General features: G+C 41.8%; 1 protein-coding gene across 4 annotated transcripts in view; it reads left to right on the top strand.

The window, feature by feature from the left end:
• PCSK5 (proprotein convertase subtilisin/kexin type 5) overlaps positions 1 to 13,553 on the top strand; it is a 684,033-nt gene that overhangs the window by 248,139 nt on the left and 422,341 nt on the right. The window lies entirely within an intron of this gene.

The raw sequence follows: 13,553 nt of genomic DNA, 5'->3' as shown, positions 1-13,553 counted from the left end.
AATAAATAAAAATGACCTAAATCTATTCCCTAGTTTATAGAAGTGATAACTTTTGCGCAAACCAATCAATATACACTTATTGGGTTTTTTTTTTTTACCAAAAATATGTGGAAGAATATATATTGGCCTAAATTGGTGAAAAAATTAGATTTTTTTAATTTGTTTTATTGGGAATGTTTTATAGCAGAAAGTAAAAAATATATATTTTTTTCCCCAGAATTGTCGCTCTTTTTTTGTTTATAGCACAAAAAATAAAAACCACAGAGGTAATCAAATACCACCAAAAGAGAGCTCTATTTGTGGGAAAAAAAGGACATCCATTTTTTTTTTTTTTTTAACAGTGTCGCACGACTGCACAATTGTCAGTTAAAATAAGGCAGTGCTGTATCTCAAAAAATGGCCTGGTCAACAAAGGGGTAAAATCTTCCGGTCCTTAAGTGGTTAATGGCATACCAGTCTTAGTCCGTAGGGTTCAATAGTGAGTTGACCCACCCCTTTGCAGCTATAACAGTTTCAACTCTTCTGGGAAGGCCTAGTAAAACATTCCCATAGGCACACTCCTAAACCTTGTGGACAGCCTTCCTAGAAGAGTTGAAGCTAATATAGCTGCAAAGTTTGGGCCAACTCAATATTGAACCCTAAACACTAAGACTGGGATGCCACAAAAGTTCATGAGCATGTAAAGGCAAGCATCCCAATACTTTTGGTGATATATTTTGTGTATATATATATATATATATATATATATATATATATATATATATATAGTGCCTTGCGAAAGTATTTGGCCCCCTTGGACTTTGCGACCTTTTGCCACATTTCAGGCTTCAAACATAAAGATATAAAACTGTAATTTTTTGTGAAGAATCAACAAGTGGGACACAATCATGAAGTGGAATGAAATTTATTGGATATTTCAAACTTTTTTAACAAATAAAAAACTGAAAAATTGGGTGTGCAAAATTATTCAGCCCCCTTAAGTTAATACTTTGTTGCGCCACCTTTTGCTTCGATTACAGCTGTAAGTCGCTTGGGGTATGTCTCTATCAGTTTTGCACATCGAGAGACTGAAATTTTTGCCCATTCCTCCTTGGAAAACAGCACAAGCTCAGTGAGGTTGGATGGAGAGCGTTTGTGAACAGCAGTTTTCAGTTCTTTCCACAGATTCTTGATTGGATTCAGGTCTGGACTTTGACTTGGCCATTCTAACACCTGGATATGTTTATTTGTGAACCATTCCATTGTAGATTTTGCTTTATGTTTTGGATCATTGTCTTGTTGGAAGACAAATCTCCATCACCAGTCTCAGTCTTTTGCAGACTCCATCAGGTTTTCTTTCACAATGGTCCTGTATTTGGCTCCATCTTCCCTGTCCCTGCTGAAGAAAAGCAGGCCCAAACCATGATGCTGCCACCACCATGTTTGACAGTCGGGATGGTGTGTTCAGGGTGATGAGCTGTGTTGCTTTTACGCCAAACATAACGTTTTGCATTGTTGCCAAAATGTTCGATTTTGGTTTCATCTGACCAGAGCACCTTCTTCCACATGTTTGGTGTTTCTCCCAGGTGGTTTGTAGCAAACTTTAAACGACACATTTTATGGATATCTTTAACAAATGGCTTTCTTTTTGCCACTCTTCCATAAAGGCCAGATTTGTGCAGTATACGACTGATTGTTGTCCTATGCTGTAGATTTCTGCAGTTCATCCAGAGTGATCATGGGCCTCTTGGCTGCATCTCTGATCAGTCTTCTCCTTGTATGAGCTGAAAGTTTAGAGGGATGGCCAGGTCTTCGTAGATTTGCAGTGGTCTGATACTCCTTCCATTTCAATATTATCGCTTGCACAGTGCTCCTTGGGATTTTTAAAGCTTGGGAAATCTTTTTGTATCCAAATCTGGCTTTAAAATTCTCCACAACAGTATCTCGGACATGCCTGGTGTGTTCCTTGTTCTTCATGATGCTCTCTGCGCTTTAAACGGACCTCTGAGACTATCACAGTGCAGGTGCATTTATACGGAGACTTGATTACACACAGGTGGATTCTATTTATCATCATTAGTCATTTAGGTCAACATTGGGTCATTCAGAGATCCTCACTGAACTTCTGGAGAGAGTTTGCTGCACTGAAAGTAAAGGGGCTGAATAATTTTGCACACCCAATTTTTCAGTTTTTTATTTTTTAAAAAAGTTTGAAATATCCAGCAAATTTTGTTCCACTTCATGATTGTGTCCCACTTGTTGTTGATTCTTCACAAAAAATTACAGTTTTATATCTTTATGTTTGAAGCCTGAAATGTGGCAAAAGGTCGCAAAGTTCAAGGGGGGTACACTGACCATGACTGTATGGTTAGTAGTAATACACAGGACTTGCCACTATGGGTAACAGAGGGTGAAATCGGGGAAAGGCTGGATAAAATTAACACAAATAAATCACCAGGCCCGGATGGCGTACATCTGAGAGTACTCAAAGAACTTAGTAAGACTATATCTAGGCCACTGTTCCTGATCTTTGCTGACAGTATTATGACAGGAAATGTACCAGGGGATTGGAGGAAAGCTAACGTGATACCGATATTCAAAAAAAGGCAGAGGCATGTCCCGGGAAATTATAGTCCTGTCAGTCTGACATCGATAGTGTGTAAACTTCTGGAGGGGATGATAAGGGACTACATTGTAGAGTTTGCTAACAACATCATCAGCAGTAATCAGCACAGGTTTACAAATGGGCGTTCTTGTCAAACCAATCTCTTAACATTCTACGAGGAGGTGTGCTGTGAGCTAGATAGGGGGAGACTAGTGGATGTGGTGTTCCTGGATTTCGCTAAGACGTTTGATACAGTTCCCCACAAGCGCTTAATTTATAAAATAAGGTCTGCAGGCATTGACCGCAGGGTTTGCTCTTGGATACGGAACTGGCTAAAAGGGCGTATCCAAAGGGTGGTAATAAACAGCGCATACTCAGACTGGTCGCCAGTCCTCAGGAGGGATGTGTTGGAGCTGGAGAGAGTCCAGAGAAGGGCAACTAAACTAATTGGAGGACCTTAATTATGAAGAGCATCTGCAATCGCTTGATTTATTCTCCCTGGAGAAGAGACACCTGAGAGGGGACAAGATAGCAATTTATAAATATCTCAATGGTGATCTCAGCATAGAAAAAAAGCTATTTAGTCAAAGGGATTGCATGAGGACTCGAGGGCATACAATGCAATTAGAGGAGAAGTGTTTTAACCTCAGGCATTGTGGGGGGTTCTTTACTGTTAGGGCTGCAAGATTGTGGAATTATCTACCACAAGAGGTGGTTTCTGCGGGAAGTATGGTGGCTTTCAAAAGACTCTTAGACGTACATCTCAAGGATCAGAACATTCAGGGGTATGAGAGATGATTACGGCCACACACACCTACACAGGTTGAACTGGATGGACTGTTGTCTTTATTCAACCTCACCTACTATATAAATATGTAATATGTAACACTGACACCTACTGACACTTACACTGCCACTAACTGACGCTGACCCTTACTGACATTAACCCTAACTGACACTTATACTGACCATAAATGAAATTTACACTGACACTAACTGACATTTACACTGCCATTAACAGACAATAAGGGCTCTTTCACACAGGCGGACCGTTTAGATCCGCCTGTCCGTTTTTTTTTGCGGATCTGAACGATCCCCCCATGCATCCCTATGGGGCATCGGATGTCAGCGGAGACACGTCCTCTGACATCCGATCTGATCCATCAAATCTGGACGGATGGAAACCCTATTTTCCATCCGTCCAGCGGATTGGATGGGATCGGATGAGAACAGACCGATGGTCCGTTCCCATCCGATTCCCCCATTGAGATGTATGGGGAACAGACAGCTGTGTCTCCGCACACAGTGCGGAGAACAGCTGTCATCCTCCTGCTCAGCGGGGGATTGGCAGATCGATCCCCCGCTGAGATAAATGGAGTCCGTTTGACGGACACATAGTGTGAAAGAGCCCTAACACTGACACTAACACTCACTAAACTGGATTAAACATTGTTGCTTTATTTTTCCCTTGAACAGACTCTTCTTAGGAAGAGGAAATAATACTATGTATCTTTTCTTCTTCACAGAGGAAAATCAACACAGGAATGGGCTATAGAGTGAATGATCACTGAGATAGCCAATCACATGCTATCACAGCAATCGTGATCAGGAGCCATTTGTCAGACATTAGTACAACACCTAGAGCTGTTAGTGACAGCTTAGTTTCAGTGCTAGAAGCATGCGATCCAGTGCACTTCCAGCACAAACACAGAAACACATACTGTATATGCAGCGCCCTGGAATAAGGCCCACTTTGTGGACGCTCCATATATGTGTTATGTGGTTGCAAAGACGATGATCTACTACAGGTGCTTCTATGGAGCTCTGTGTAGCAAGATCTGAAGCCCAGGAGCAGGAGATCAGTGCTGTCACTGACACCTGGAAGTCCCGGCTTACATGACAGGCTGGGAGCTGATGGGTCCAGCTCCTGCAGTACTGGGATGAATAGCCACTGTCTCTGTGCTGTTTTAAAATGGCATTGGGACCATGTAAATGCTCAACCAAATTTCTTCTTTCAGTATGAATAGAGTAAGGGGAGCTAGCCCCGTTTTTTAATGTTGTCTGTGTCCCTGTTGGAAAGATTTCCCTTTACAAGTATTGTCCTGGGGGCACATGAGAGGGCTTCTCCCTAATGTTAGGAGAAATCCTACATTTGATAGTTGTTACCAGGTCCCACCAAGAGATTTCCTTTTACCTTCTTTTCTGGAGACATCTGTAAAAGGTGGAATTTCACTTTAGTTTTGGAGTTTAATGACAGATTTAATTTACGTTTCTGGTAATCAAAAATTTAATATGACTGTTTGATAAATCCTAATATAGCTATCACTATTTTGTTCATCCTTCAAATTGTTTAAATAATGTTGTAAGAAAGTATCCAGTAAATAGAAGAACATTGTGACATGGTTGTTTATCTAAAAAGCCTTAAGAGAGTAGTTGTCATCTACACATATCTGCAAATCATGGCTGATGTATGAAAACTGGCAGAAAGAAAAGTGGACTTCTTGCTCATAGCAACTAAACAAATTTAAGGTTCTATTTTCTAAACTGCCTAAGGACAAATGAGAAATGGAATCTGTTTCCAGCAATTTCTATAAATCAGGTTCATCAACCAGGTTTGTTAAAATGATACACTTAAAGAGAAACTATCACCGTAGAAAAATGGGACCTGGCATTGGGTGTTTTGAACATTTGTTTGGGTTTGTGCTGTTTTGGTCCATTTTGATCTTCGTTTACAAGACATAACAGATTATTTAGACACTGTTGTCTGCCTCTTCTGGTGGTTGCTTTAGAGCTCTTTATTCATTGAGAAATGCACCATCTGCATTCTTTAGTTGTATACTGGGTACTGCATTTAGATAGAGAATGAATACAGAATAGATCACAATTGATGAGGATAGTTCTATGTATACAACCTTCCATGGTAATAAAGAGGAATGATTAGATCTTAGTTCATGTACAACCAATCAAATATATACCTTTGTGTTTTCAATTTTCAGAAGCCTATAGGCAACCCCCACCTCCATTTGCTAATGCAACCAATCTAATTGTTAGTAAAAAAAATAGAATTAAAAAAAGAAATTTAGAAGTACTTGACCTGAAATACATACAAAGGACCCACCTCTTTAGGGCTTTTGTTTTGTTTTTTTGACAATCTGTAATAAACCAGGCCACCTTACAGCCTCATCCACTTTAGGCCCCTTTCACACGGGGTGGATCCGCTCAGTGGACTCTGCTAGCTCAGCGGGGATCACTCCGTTGATCCCCACTGAGCAGGCGGATGACAGGTCTGTCTCCGCTCACTGTGCAGAGATGGACCTGTCAAGAGTCCTGCTCTCCTCTGTGGGAAGATCGGATGAAAACAGACAGCATCTGATCCAATCCACTGTTTTAAGCGGATCTTGTCGGATTGGATGAAAGATGGGTGTCAGCGGACACATCTCCACTGACATCCGCCTATCCATAGAGAAAAAATAGGTGGCCTGATCAGGTTCACCTGAAAAACAGACAGGTGGACCTGATCGGTCCGATAGTGTGAAAGGGGCCTTATTGTTTTATTTATATGTTTCTCTTGACAGGAGAAAATCAGCATTAAAAACACACCCACACTGCGTATTTTCAAATCAGTTTAGGAAAATTTAGCAGCATTTGGTGTTTGGGAATTTATTAATTTCATTGGCCAGAATTTTATTCTGCCCATTGAAATAAAAAAATGCAATGAAATGAATGTGATCATTCTTCACCAAAAGGTTTGGACGTTACACAATGATCTGATGTGCTGGCAAATCTGTACACTGATCTGTGATGCTTCCAGTCTCCAGCTGGCTATTGCTGCAGCACCCACTACCTTTTAAGTGTAAGTCCACCCTAAAACTAAAATCCCTGCATCTACAGTATAGACCTCCACGATATAACATTAACCTATCTAGCCCTGTAAAGAAGAAATCAGTATACATACATACCTTTTTTGAAGCCGATCCGATCCTGTCTCCATTGACGGAAGCTCTGCAGAGGACACAGCCGACAGCGGCTGTGAAATGAATAGAGAGTGACATCACCCATACACTTACTATGGGGCTTCCGTTGTCTGTTGTGTCCTTTGCACCCGCCTCCACAGAGAAACGGCCGCTGACAGCTCAGTGCGGGATCGGGTCAGATTGGCTTCAAAAAAGGTATATATACTGATTTGTTCTTTACAGGGTTTGATAGGTTAGTGTTAGATTGTGAAGGTCTATAGATGCGGGGGTTTTAGTGTTAGACTGGACTTCTAATTTAAGCTCATTCAAGGAATGTGTACAATGGGAATATTAGCATTACTTTTTTATATAGTAGAGCTCAATTGAGTGAGATTTGAAGCTTTAAGTCATGCTAGCCTGGGATAGTTTGCCCAAGAGAACTAGGTGGCTCTGAACTTTTCCTTTGAGTTTTTAGGATGGTAGATAAATCCTCTATTTGCTACATTTCTTGAATTCTGAAGTGTTGCAGATGGGGAAATTGTTTGTTTCCATAAGACTGGTATGCATGCCCTAGCTCTGTTTACTAGGTGTCTAGTTATAAATATGTTATGTTTAAAAATGGTTGAGGTGTAGGAGGTAGAATGCTGGGTTGGCGTAAAACAGGCATCACTTAATGGCGGCCCGCGGTCCAGGTCTGGCCGCAATCACTCTTCCACCCGGACTGCAGCGGTTGCGCCATTTAGGAGCCTGTTCTTTTCTCAGCTGTCACTCTTTCATCTTTGCAGAGCCGACAGCGGGAGGCGGGACAGTTCTGGAGGGAGGGCGGAAGCTGCCTGTGGTAAACAAGCCAGTGATTGGTTGCTACGATAAAGGGCGGTCCAAGCAACCAATCAGCTTGCAGCTTCTGTCCTCCATTCAGAGCTACTGTGCCTCCCGTCTGTGTAAGGTAGGGAAAATGTCCTGTGGGAAGGGAGAAAGGCACTGAGTAGCGAGGTCGGAGTAGGAGGAAGCAGGGAATGCAGCAGAATAAGCTGGAGTGTGTAAATATGTCACTATTCACAGCATAAGAATACCGAGTGGGGAGAGTTGGAGGAGCAGTGACCACTTGGAAGGAGATAGTAAGCAGTGATCACTGCTGCTGATTGATGGGAGAATGCTGTTTAAGGCCTACATCTGGTGCCTGCTATGTCTGCTGTGTGTGGTTGAAGGCTGCAAGAGGGATTGAAAAGGATCAGAATGCGAATTGTCAGCTTGTTATAGTGCTTTTTTTAAATCTTATCTCAATCTTAAATGCAGTCATTGTTTGCTGCCCCTTATTATATGTTAAGGGGCACACTGATGGGCAAAGCAAAATGTGTCCATCAGTATGCACGTTAACATAAAATGTACCCATTAGAGTGCCCCTTAACATAAAATAAGGGCAATGCTGATGGGCACATATGTTAAGGGGGTACTCTGATGGGACACCTGATGTAAACGAGCACTCCGATTGATATACCTGATTTGATGGGGACAAATGATGAAGGGGGCACTCTGATGAAGGCACCTAATGTAAGTGGGCACTCTGATGGGAATACCTGAAGTGAGGGGGTACCCTCACGGTGGCAACTGTTTTTAGGGGGGGACCCAATGTAATGAATCACTCTGGTAGCGGCACCTGATGTAAGGGGGACATTTACAGAGTATTACCAGACTATGTGGAGAAAACAGTAAGAAAAGCGCCAAAAAAAGGAAAGTAGAAGCATACAATTTCATGGCACAGACTTGAGATTCGGGCCTTGGCCAGAAGAAAATTTTAGTGACTGGACCTCCTTGAATTTTAAGTCACTACCCCTGGCATAGAAGGTAGTGCAATAGATTGCCTTTTTCATTGTATGGCAGAATTGACAGATGTTTGTATATTCGCAGAATATATATCTCATAGTCCCAGTCAGTGCCGCTGTTAGAAATCATGGGGCCCAATACACTCCACCTGACGGGGCCCCCTTCAACCAAACCCATAACGACACCCATGGCCCCACCCCTGACCCTGTCTTGAAACAAAATTAAGGTTTGTTGCCATTTATATAAATACTTACGGAGCCAACGTGTGCGTTCGCAATTGCGCATAAGCATAAAGTAGTGGGGGCATTTTAAATTTATTTTAAATTGTATTTATGATTTTTTTTTACATAGAAATTAATAGTACACTGTATCTTTATTTTTTTTTTATTTTTTGCTTTCACAATGAATGAACAACAGGCCTTGTGATAGCATGAGCCATGACAGGTCCTCTTTATGGAGATATCCGGGGTCTTTTAGACACCATATCTGTCCTCTGGCCTCCAAAGCATCTGATCAAACCAAGATCAGTTTGATCAGATGCTTGTTCAAACCGGTAATGGCTACATGAGACCGAAACTGGAAGTGATAAAATCCTTATCGCTTCTGGTTTGTGATGCCACACAGTGGGAGGAACGACATTCGCCCCTCTCACTGTGTCTCAGGAACTGGGTGCTACTGTTTGCATCCTAAAGGCGGTAAATGCAGGGATGCCACTGCCTGTAAAAGTAATCCAGTGGCTTCTTAGCCACTAGGATTACTTTTACTGTGTGCAGAATCACTGAGGCTAAAAAAATGATATCTCGATCATTGCTGTAGTGATGACCAAGATATCACCCTTCCAATCCAGTGATGTACTGGCATTTAGCTGGACGGGAAGCAGTTAAAGGTGATTGGTTCGGGGGCAGCAAAAATGCAGCTCCGCTGCACATGTTTACTGCTCCCCCAACTGAAGTATAAAGTAGCATCTCACTGTGTCCTATGATCATCAGTGTTATGATAATCACACAGGCAGCACAAAAAGCAGGGGCTCTATCATGGCTCTGTGTCACATGACTGTTGGGTGCTGACTTTGTTATGGCTGTGCTGTGTTACAGTCTGTAAAACACAGCTAACAGCCATAAGTTGACAAAGTCAGCACCCAACAGCCGTATGACACAGAGACTTGATAGAGCCCCTGCTTTTTGTGCTGCTAATGATAACCTGCTGTGCTGTGATATAATAGGACACAGTGAGGATTCTATGCTCTATTCTCCACTCACTGTGTCCATTGCAGCCGCACTCTCCTCCTGCTTCTCCCTGTCAGCAGCTCAACTGCTTCACATCTTGGCAGGACAGCAGCCGAGAGCCGAATGGAGAATAGTAGTATCACTCCGCCGGCCGGGACTAATTGAATAGTGGGACGGCATGATGTACATGCGCCCCGAAAATAAAGAAATAGTCCCTCCACTGCGCTCACCTCCTGGGCCCCTCTGTAGACCTGATGGGGCCCAGGAAAATTATATAACACCACTCCATAGGCAATTAGAAGTGGGAGAGGAGTTTAGAAAGCAATTTTTTTAAAAATACACTAACGAACTGTCATGTGGCCGGGCCCCCCTGTGTAGCTCATGTGGACGGGCCCGGTACAACTGGGCCGGTTGTACTGCCCTATCAGCGGCCCTGGTCCCAGGTGCCTTCCCACACAACGCTTTCAAGTATTTGGTATGTGTTTATTACGTTTAAAAAAGTGGAGGGGACTCTGTTCCAATGTGTGAGTAATTTATATTGATGCTCTTGGAATCTGTGGGCTATGGACAATTTGTGAGCAAGTAAAATAATTGTTTTGACTTGATCACAATTACATTTAGTCATCCTTGCTGTTTTCCATTTTTTGATATATATTGTGTGCTCTGGTGAGGGTAAAATAAATTAGAAGCTTGTATACTAGTTATAAAGTGAGTTTAAAGCTCCAAGATAGTGCTGCTCCAGGTCAGTCCCCCTTGTCCATTTAATTACCAGGTGCCTATCCAGCTCCTCACTGATAAATGCACACAAATAATGTAGGATGATGGCACACCATGTGTCTTCTTTATTGTTTAAAAACTTGGTATGACAGATATACTTTGAATGAAGATCCATTTTTTTCAAACACAAGTACTTAACCATAGAGTGGAATTTCAACAATTAATTATACTAATGTGGCTAGACACTTTAATATGTGTCCTGAAAGATAACATATCTTACAATTTATTCTTGTTTATTTATACATATGTATGCAAGTAATCTCTAATTTTGTTTGGTCCATTACAGTGTTATATAGTCATATATGGCCTTAAAGGTGTTTGAGTTTTTATTTGATTTCTCTTTTTTTGCACCTAAATGCCCCTCTATGTTTGCCTATGTGTTCATGCACACATGGGCATATGCAGGTGTTTAGAGGCAGAGTCGTTTAGGGGCAGAAATTTGAACACTCCAAAATTCTTTTTAGGAGAAGAGCATTTGGACAGAAAAATACCTGCTGCACCTAAATAATCCTAAATGCTTGGCGCATTTAGCATTTGAGCATTCATTCATTTCAATGGCTAGGATAAATTAATATTCTGGCCAGTGAAATAAATGAATGCCAAAATGCTTGACATGCCTGAACACTTTTAAATGCGCCTAATTGCACTTAAAAAGCATGGCTTTAGGCATGTTTTAATGCTGCTTTTCTCTTGTTAGGAGAAAGGCGTTCAGAAGAGCCTAGTGTGCATAAGACCTAAATTAATTCAGTAGGATGTCATTATTATTATTTTTATTAATACATTGGGATGTCGTGACAATTTACAATTTGAGCCAATGAGAACACAAAGGGGGCGGGGTCGGGCTGTGACTCCGTGTCCGAAAGGACACAGGGAGCTGCAGCTCAGGTTAGGTGCTCCCATAACAAGCTGCTTACTTTATGGGTACTCAACAGGAGGGAGGGGCCTGGAGAACTGAAGTGGGACCCGAGAAGAGGAAGATCCAGGCTGCTCTGTGCAAAACCACTGCACAGTGCAGGTAAGTATAACATGTTTGTTATTTTTAACAAAAAAAAACAAAACTTTAGTATCACTTTAAGTACTTGATTGCGCAAAATGCATAAGAGGGATATGCATTGTTGATATATACTGTAAAGCCAAGTTTTTCAACAATAAAAAAGCAGCATGCCTGTGTTGGTGTGCCACCATCCTACATTGTATGTGTATTATTTGAGCGTTACTGATGGATTCATATGTTATGAGAGGGTGCCTTCCTTGCGAGGTACGCGGAGTAATGTTGGAGTTGTAGTGCAATCTAATTGGATATTCAAGGTTCCTATCTTCATATTGAGCCATCCCTGATCAGTTAGAGAGTTGTTAACATTACATTTTTTTTTTTTTTTTTTGCAGAGCTGTCAGTTTGTGATTTTCAGTTCCAGGTGGGATTTTAGGGTCTCTCAGAATGGGGATGAAGGAAAGGGTGAGATGGTTGTTGTAGCAAAATCCTGTGGTGCTATTTTAATCATTGCACTTATGGTAGGATGATTTTTTTAGGGAATGGAAACAGGGCTTATTCACAGAAGGTCCTAAAGTGTTAATTGGGGGTGTTCAGGTTTCACAGACACCCATAGTTTTAAAAGCAGAGTGACAGAACAAATCTGTTATTCTAGCCAGATGTGTTGCCCTATAGCATAATTTGACATTCAGAAAGTTTATTCCTCCACATGACAGGTAAATGTAGTAAAGAATGCTTAAGTCTAGTCACCTTGTGGTCCTATAAAAATATTATGAAAGTACAGTTGACAGTTTCATAGAGAGCATCTGTGGTACAGAAATGGGAGATAATGTTCATATTAAGGGTGTTGCAGCATCCAAACCACACCCAGGTAAGTTTATGTGAGGTGTTTGAATCTTTCTTGAGCGAGTGCAGAAGAAATTAGAATCATTATTAATATTATAAAAGATTTATATAGCGCCAAGTGTTTTCACAGCACTTTACAACATAAGGGCAGACAGTACAATTACAATACAATTTAATTTAATACAGTAGGAATCAGAGGACCCTGCTCATTAGAGCTTACAATCTAAGAGGGAAAGTCAAGAGATACAAAAGGTCATAACTGTGGGGGATGAGCTGATGGAGAAAGTGGATATACAGTTGTTATGTGGGCGCAGGGTAGGCCTCTCTGAAGAGAAGAGTTTTCAGGGATCATCTAAAAGTGGACAGAGTAGAAGATAGTCAGATTGGGGTAGGGAGTTCCAGAGGATGGTAAAAGCTAGGGAGAAGTAATTAAGGCGAGCATGGAGCTAGAGAGCAGGAGGTCTTGGAAGGAACAAAGAGAATGATGAGGTTGGTATTCTGAGACTAGGTTAGTAAAGTAGCTGGGGCAGAGTTGTGGGTGGCTTTGAAAGGTGTTGTTAGCATTTTTAATTTAAATCGTTGGGCGAGCCGGAAGCCAGTGGATGGATCAGCAGAGTGAGGTAGCAGATGCTGAGCCACTGGTTTTGTGGATGAGTCTGGCAGCAACATTCATGATGGACGTAAGGGGGGATAGGCTATGTAAAGGTAAGCCAGTGAGCAGGGAGTTGCAGAAGTTGATGCAAGAGAGGACCAGGGAGTGAACTGGAAGCTTGATGGTGTCATTTGTTAGGAAGGGGGTTATTTTGGAGATGTTGCGGAGGTTAAGGCAGCAAGCTTTGGACATTGCTTGGATGCGGAGTTGAAAGGATAGTTGAGTCCAGGATTACACCAGGCATATTGACATGTGGGTACAGGTTGATAGTTGAGCTGTTGATCTCTGCAGAGAAGTCAGAGGAATAGGTATGTGGGGGGGGGGGGGGATATTATGAGCTCGGTTTTTGGTAATTTGAGTTTGAGGAAGTGGTATGACATCAAGTTTGATATGTCTCTTAGTAAATTATTGATATGTGTGGAGACTGATTGAGTGAATTTAGGAGTAGAGAGACAGATTTGGGTGTCATCAGCGTAGAAATGGTATTGGAAGCCATAGGAGGCTATTAGCTGGCCCAGGGAGGCAGTGTAGATAGAGAATAGAAGAGGTCCAAGAAAAGAACCTTGGGGGACCCTGACGAACAAAGGAAGAGGAGAGGAGGTAGTAGAATTGTAAGTGACATTAAAGGTTCAGTGGGATAGGTAGGATGAGAACCAGCGAAGAGTACAGTCATGAAGACCAAAGGAGTGGAGTTTTTTGA

This window comes from Pelophylax lessonae (assembly GCF_965119305.1).
Source record: "Pelophylax lessonae genome assembly, chromosome: 1".
Taxonomy (NCBI): Eukaryota; Metazoa; Chordata; class Amphibia; order Anura; family Ranidae; genus Pelophylax; species Pelophylax lessonae.
This window is presented reverse-complemented; position numbering and strand designations above follow the sequence as displayed.